Source organism: Nerophis ophidion, linkage group LG27 (genome assembly GCF_033978795.1).
Source record: "Nerophis ophidion isolate RoL-2023_Sa linkage group LG27, RoL_Noph_v1.0, whole genome shotgun sequence".
Lineage (NCBI taxonomy): Eukaryota > Metazoa > Chordata > Actinopteri > Syngnathiformes > Syngnathidae > Nerophis > Nerophis ophidion.
In genome coordinates, this window is record NC_084637.1 from 1,536,363 (window position 1) to 1,544,830 (window position 8,468).

The window sequence follows — 8,468 nt, forward strand, 5'->3', positions numbered from 1 at the left end:
TACCGCTTATTCCCTTAGGGGTCGTGGGGGCCACTGGAGCCTATCTCAGCTACAATCGGGTGGAAACCGGGGTTCACCCTGGACAAGTGGCCACCTCATCGCAGGGGTTATACTTGTATAGTGCTTGTCTAGCGTCAAGGTACTCAAAACGCTTTGACGCTATTGCCATGTGAGGCTTACTGTTCATGATTGTCATAGACTTTGTCATGAGGAACTCTGTTGTCGGAGCAAACCTCTGCATTAAGTGGGGAGGGGGCAGACTGGCAGATCTGGACTTTGGAAGACTTGGCTCTGCTTAGCCATTCCTACGCTGCGCTCCAAAAATGGACCAACAATCTGCATGAGCAAGGGGGAAAAGTCGGCCTACGTATAAGCCAAGAGAAGACCAAGGCCATGACCCTCGCACAAGACCAAAACGTTCCACTGCTCACCGTAGGCGAACAAGGCGTAGAGTACGTTAAGAACTTCACGTATCTGGCAAGCAACATCTCAAACACTGGAGACACAGAAAAGGATGTTCAGACCAGAATCAGAAAAGCTGCAGGAGTCTTCCAACGCCTCCGGAACATCTGGTCATCAAAATCTATCAGTAGGTCCACAAAGCTGCACTTCCATATGTCAGTGGTCATCCCTACAGTGACCTATGCCTGTGAGACGTGGATGAAGACATCAAGCATTACGAACAAGCTGGATGTCTTTCACCGACGGTGCCTCAGATACATCTTGAGGATCTCACGGAGAGACCACATCACCAATGAAGAGGTGATGAGAAGGGCAGGAGTAGCGCCATCGTCCCACTTTGTCTCTGACAGGAGAAGGAGAATGGCCGGACACGTACTCCGACTGCCAAGAGAGAGACCGGCAAGTGTGGCAATGGACTGGGTGCCAGAAGGGGGAAAGAGGAAGAGAGGACGGCCAAAGAAGACGTGGAGACAAACAGCCAAGGAAGACCTAAAAGAGAGATGGGAGTCAGCTGGCATGGAGCAAGAAGGGTTGCCAGTGACCGGAACAAATGGAGGGGACTCGTCGCCCAATGTTCCAACAGGAACGGGAAGGAACTAAGTCTAAGTAAGTCATGTGAGGCCCTAACCACGACCCATCGGGAGCAAGGGTGAAGTGTCTTGCTCAAGGACACAACGGACATGACAAGGTTGTTAGAAGGTGGGGATCAAACCAGGAACCCTCAGGTTGCTGGCACGGCCACTCTCCCAACTCCCCCGTGAAGGGAGACGTTGATATTAGAAAACATAGAAAAGATTTCTTCAGTGGTTGTAATGTGACTATCCTAAGATATATTTCCCCCCAAAATATGTGTAAATTCCAGAAGAGTTTTCTTTGCTATTAAAATAAATTTCAAACCAATTCAACAATCATAACAATGAATTAGGGTTTGTAATATTACACTTAAACTGCTCTTATTTAATTGCTTGAATGAATTCATGCAAAACAATTGAACTCTACTGGACTCTTGGGTTTGTCTAAGAAGACGCTCTGCCTCTCATCCAAGAAGGCGTCATTAGTTAATGCCATCAACTCAGTGGACAAGAACATCAAGTTAGCATGTTAGCATGTTAGCATGGCCTGATCTGCTAAAGTTTTGTAAGTAGTAGAACACAATCAAAGGTGATAACTCCTGGAAAGCTGATCAACTAAGCTCGTGCACACAGGAGTTTGTCTCTTCAAGGAGCGCAATCCATAAAGTAGGTCTGTCCTCATGAATATGCGTAATATTAATACTTAAGTTACTTACTTAAGTTAGTACTTGATTGCTGATTTGCACACTCTTGGCATTCTCTCTATGAGCTTCACTTCAAGAGGTAGTCATCTGAAATGGTTTTCACTTCCCGGGTGTGCTTGAAGCTCATGGAGAGAATGCCAAGAGTGTGCAAAGCAGTAATCGGAGCAAAGGGTGGCTATTTTGAAGAAACTAGAATATAAAACATGTTTCCAGTTAGTTCACCTTTTTTTGTTAAGTACATAACTCCACATGTGTTCATTCCTAGTTTTGATGTGACTATCTACAATGTAAATAGTCATGAACATAAAGAAAACACATTGAATGAGGAGAAGGTGTGTCCAAACTTTAGGCCGGTAATATATTTACACACACACACACACACACACACACACACACACACACACACACACACACACACCCACATATATATATATATATCTATATATATATATATATAGATATATATATATATATATATGTATATATATCAGTGACGTACAGGGAGGCATCATGGAAAGAAAAAAAATGTAAAAAGAAAAAAAAAACAATGTAATTGTTATATGTATGAGTGATTATACTATAAAGTTATTTTCCATTTAACTTCACCAGTTTTAGATTATTTTTTATTCCAAATCGCTGAATTTTCCCTTTTGCCGTTCAAATACTGAGAAGAGACTTGCGGTGAGTCACAGCCAGTTGAGCAATGACTTGGCTAACCTCTGCCTGCTGTGCAGTGAGACTGTATTGCTATATGAATGATATTATACATTTCTATATTGCTATATATATTGCTATATGAATGATATTATACATTTCCATAGTTTAGTTAGCTGAGGTATATAATGTACAGTGTATTTTGTCAACAACTGTATGTGTGTAACATATTTCTTGTGCTGAGCAATCATAAAACGGCTGCGAAGACGCACTGTGCGAGGCTCGCAGTAATCCCGCCTCCTGGTGGTAGAGGGCGCTAGTGACCCTTCTTGCGACTTCTCGGCTGCAGAAGAAGTGACAACAAGCAGCAAGAGTTATTTTTTCCTCCCACTTGCACTTTTAACATGGAGGATTACATATCTAAAATAAAACAGTTTTCTAAACTGGACTTTCAATGGAAGCAGGAGGTAATAAAGGAAGATCTCCATCGAGACAGAGAGACTTTTAAAAGTGAAGAAAGATAAGGAAGACTTCTATAAACAAGTTATCGATGCTTTTGATCAGAAGGAGCTGCACATGGACTTCATTTATAAGTAAAGGTAAGACCATAATAATGTTTTAGTTTTTATTTTTATTAAATGCGTTTTTGTGTGCTACAGTTTGTATGTGTAAAGTTAAATTTAAGTTAAAGTCCCAATGATTGTCACACACACACACACTAGGTGTGGTGAGATTTGTCCTCTGCATTTGACCTCTTCCCTTGAAGTGAGGGGAGCAGTGGGCGGCACCGGCACTGCGCCTGGGAATCATTTTTGATGATTCAACCCCCAATTCCAACCCTTGATGCTGAGTGGCAAGCAGGGAAGAATGCTGGTACGAGCTTTTAAACTTAACTTGTTAACTGCTGCCAATCAAATGGTGAATAAGATACTCTTTACGGTTCATGTGTTTGTAAATCTGGTTGTGATGAAGTCAGTGCCTCACCAGCCATGAACCTCACCGCACGTCACTGATATATATATATATATATATATATATATATATATATATATATATATATATATATATATATATATATATGCATGTGTGTATATATATATCACCTCATCAGCAATTGGAAGACATCATCCCAAATTGTGGCGGGAAAGCTGATGAGAAAGGAAGTTAAGCGGGGGTGTGCAGGCCCAGTGAGCCCGGCTCTACTTGAATATGAGCTGTGACAAGACGGCCCAGAGGACGCCGCCCTCAAACACACAACAAAGTGTTTCAGGGGAGCTCACACTTGCTGCTGGCAGCGAGGACAAATGATCTGAATCCGTCCGAGAAGTCAGTTGCGGACACTTTTGATCTCCACTTCCTTCTTCTCAGGGAAGTGGGAACATGGCTGCAGGCACAAGGTGGACCATAGGTGGCGACGCACTAAGTTCTCGCTAACGGCAGCCTCATTTATTGATGACAGAAGCTACTTGTGAAGAAGAACTCTGACATGAAAGATCCAGCAGCAGTGAGGAATGTCTCCTTACTGTTGTTGTAATCATCAATGATGAAGAAAGGCTGTGTCGTGACCACAATTATTCATCATTGCTGTGGACCTCACCTTCACCCTTCAGGACAGAAGGAATTGCAGGTGCGGCATAGCTCGGTTGGTAGAGTGGCTGTGCCAGCAACTTTAGAGTTGCAGGTTCGATTCCCGCTTGTGCCATCCTAGTTACTGCCGTTGTGTCCTTGGGCAAGACACTTTACCCACCTCCTCCCAGTGCCACCCACACCGGTTTAAAAATGTAATTTAGATATTGGGTGTCACTATGTAAAAGCGCTTTGAGTCACTTGAGAAAAGCGCTATATAAATATAATTCACAATTCACAGGTCTGAATGTCCTTCTCCACTCCTTCAACTTTGTGCCTGTATGGCATCTCAGACGCTTTTTCCATAGTTCCACGGGAATGTCTGGCTGACATCCCCATCGTGCTGGTGGCCAGGTGAGGGCTGGTGGACAGGTGAGGGCTGGTGGCCAGGTGAGTGCTGGTGGCCAGGTGAGGGCTGGTGGCCAGGTGAGGGCTGGTGGCCAGGTGAGGGCTGGTGGCCAGGTGAGTGCTGGTGGCCAGGTGAGGGCTGGTGGACAGGTGAGTGCTGGTGGCCAGGTGAGGGCTGACTGCTCCTTGTGGGTGGAAACAAAGGGCCGGCTGCTTAACTGTCCATCCATCCATTTTTCTACTGCTTGTACCTTTTGGAGTTGCGGGGGGCGCTGGTGCCTATCTCAGCTACAATCGGGTGGAAGGCGGGTACACCCTGGACAAGTCGCCAGCCCTCATCACAGGGCCAACACAGATAGACAACATTCACACACTAGGGACCATTTAGTGTTGCCAATCAACCTATCCCCAGGTGCATGTCTTTGGAGGTGGGAGGGGCCTATCCCCAGGTGCATGTCTTTGGAGGTGGGAGGGGCCTATCCCCAGGTGCATGTCTTTGGAGGTGGGAGGAAGCCAGAGTACCTGGAAGGAACCCACACAGGTACGGGGAGGACATGCAAACCCAACTGATCAAAGCCAAACACAAAACGGCCCAAAAAGTTGAGTTGAGTTTGAGTTTAAAAACCCACAAAAGCGCCCAAGAACCATAATTAGTGGTTCATAGAAAAGATAAGGGGTACAAAAAAAAAAAGCAATCACAGTTGAGAATAATCACAAAAATAAAGTTAAAGGAAGGACTTCAAAGGAGTTACTGCAGGGAGTCAAGTGTTCGGCCTGTGGGTCAGATCAGACCCGTGAACAGGTTCTATCTGGCCCGTGTGATGAGTTTGCCAAGTATTAAAGCATTTTGAAAGAAAGAGACTGCTGTTCTAAATGTGTCCACTGGATGGCACAATAGCAATTCTGGTAGGACTAGCAAGAAGTAGAAAGTAAAGTGTGGCGACTTCCTCTCTCGTGACCCAAATGAAACTAAACAAATCTGGGGTTTTATTTCTTCTGCTTCAAACACATCATTATTTGGCACCTTTGACCTGATTCTGATGACCTGCATTGATTGGAATCAGACGTCCACGTTTTCAAATGGAGGACAAAAAAAGTTCCTCTTTTCTGTCTGATACCACATGAAAGTCGGCGGTTTTTGGCATCTTATTTGTCCAGCTTCCATATTGGTTTTTATAGACTTTACAAGAAATACATTGGCGGCAAACTCTGTAGTTTGCTAGCTTGTTAGTGCTGGCTTACGGAGACTCTTATTTTGTTAGCTCAGGCGCGATGGAGCGGCGCTTTTATTGTGAAGACAGGAACTGTGCGATCAGACTTTAGGCTTTTGACGGGAAGTACCATTGAAATAAAAAGTGTCTTTTTTCCTTCACACTTTTGATTGATTGATTGATTTAAAAAAGTAGCGAGTAACGAGCTGAATGTAGATAAATGGAACTGAGTAAAAGTAGCGTTTCTTCTCTATAAATATACTCAAGTAAAAGTAAAAGTATGTTGCGTAAAAACTACTCTTAGAAGTACAATTTATCCCAAAAGTTACTCAAGTAGATGTAACGGAGTAAATGTAGCGTGTTGTGTGATACATGATGTGTGATACATGATGTGTGATACATGGTGTGTGATACATGATGTGTGATACATGGTGTGTGATACATGATGTGTGATACATGATGTGTGATACATGATGTGTGATACATGATGTGTGATACATGATGTGTGATACATGGTGTGTGATACATGATGTGTGATACATGATGTGTGATACATGATGTGTGATGTGTGATACATGATGTGTGATGTATGATGTGTGATACATGATGTGTGATACATGATGTGTGATACATGATGTGTGATACATGATGTGTGATACATGGTGTGTGATACATGATGTGTGATACATGATGTGTGATACATGATGTGTGATACATGGTGTGTGATACATGATGTGTGATACATGATGTGTGATACATGATGTGTGATGTGTGATACATGATGTGTGATGTATGATGTGTGATACATGATGTGTGATACATGATGTGTGATACATGATGTGTGATGTATGATGTGTGATACATGATGTGTGATACATGATGTGTGATACATGATGTGTGATATATGATGTGTGATACATGATGTGTGATACATGGTGTGTGATACATGATGTGTGATACATGATGTGTGATACATGATGTGTGATACATGATGTGTGATGTGTGATACATGATGTGTGATATATGATGTGTATTAAAGAGTAAGTGTTTTGTTTCACTATCATTGTGTTTTAGTGTCTCAAGCCGAGTGGTTAAAGCAGCTATCTTCCAATCAAAGGGAAGGTAGTTCATGGGTCATCAGTCAGGTCCATCCATCGCTAACTTGGAAATCTCCACTCACAGTTTTATATCATAGTTTACCGTGAACGCTTCGCAATTAAACATGTTATTGGGGCCTGAGATCTCACTTTCAGTGGGCCAAGGATAGCGAAGTAGTGGAAGCAGCTGCCTCCCAATCAAAGAGTACAGGGTTCAAATCCCAGTCATGACTAGGAAAGCTCCAGCCGGATGAGGTAATATTTTATATCATAGATTACCAAGACAGGTTCGCAATTAAATATGTCATTGGGGCCCCAAATGTGTCTGTATGCAGTACAAGGGTAGCTGAGTAGTTCAAGCAGCTATCTACAAATCTAAGGGGTCTGGGTTCTAATCCCACCCAGGTCTATTGGTAACTATGAAAGCTACAGCGGCAAGAGTAAATATTTTATCTCATTGTTTACTGAGACAGATTCGCAAATAAATATGTCATTGGGGCCCGAAATCTTGTCCAAAGAAGACCAGGGATAGCTGAATGGTTAAAGCTCCTAACTCCCAATCAAAGGGCACTGAGTTCAAATCCCAGGCAAGTTGCTCAGTAACTAGGAAAGCTATTGTTTTGTATCATAGTTTACTGAGACATGTTATCTATTGAATATGTCATTGGGGCCCGAAATCTGTCCTTAAGAAGACCAAGAATAGCTGAATGGTTAAACAGCTAGCTCCCAATCAAAGGGTCCTGGGTTCAATCCCAGTCAGGTCGATCGGCTTGCCAAGCCAAGGGGTGTGGGGTGGTGGACAATGTGGGGGTGTATCACCTCCCCCACACAAAGTAAAGCTAAGTGGTAGCTGGTCAATTAACTTATAGTTAAAAAGGTAAGTATGGGTAATAATAATAATAAATAGTCTATAGTCCAAAAGTCTAAGGGTAACCTCGGGGGTTAGCGCCTCCTGTGGCTAAAGTTGGCAAGTGGACCATCGGTAATTCCTGGCTGGGATGGCTGGGAATAGGAACATGAATAATTAATCAGTGTGAGTGTTGACCAATCAGCTCTCCTCGGTCTGACCAACAATTAGTCAATTAGTTAATAAAACAAAAAAAAGTACCAATAAGTACAACAAATTGGAATAATTGAAGAGAGAAAAAATTCTAATTGGATAAGTGAAAAAAAAAAAGCAAAATAAATGGTTGGACGAATCCTCCTGATTAGCTGCAATTGAATAATAAAAAATATAAATGATGAATAATTGGATGATGAAAAAAAGATAAAAATGATATGCAATTAACTTTTCTTAATAGTGTTTTTAATATTATCCATCCTTCTATTCATCCAATCTTTTTTTTTTTTTTTCATTATCCAATTGAAATTTCTTATCTCTTCAATTATTCCAATTTGTTGTACTAATTGGTACTTTTTTTTTTTTTATTAACTAATTGACTAATTGTTGGTCAGACCGAGGAGAGCTGATTGGTCAACACTCACACTGATGAATTATTCATGTTCCTATTCCCAGCCATCCCAGCCAGGAATTACCGATGGTCCACTTGCCAACTTTAGCCACAGGAGGCGCTAACCCCCGAGGTTACCCTTAGACTTTTGGACTATAGACTATTTATTATTATTATTACCCATACTTACCTTTTTAACTATAAGTTAATTGACCAGCTACCACTTAGCTTTACTTTGTGTGGGGGAGGTGATACACCCCCACATTGTCCACCACCCCACACCCCTTGGCTTGGCAAGCCGATCGACCTGACTGGGATTGAACCCAGGACCCTTTGATTGGGA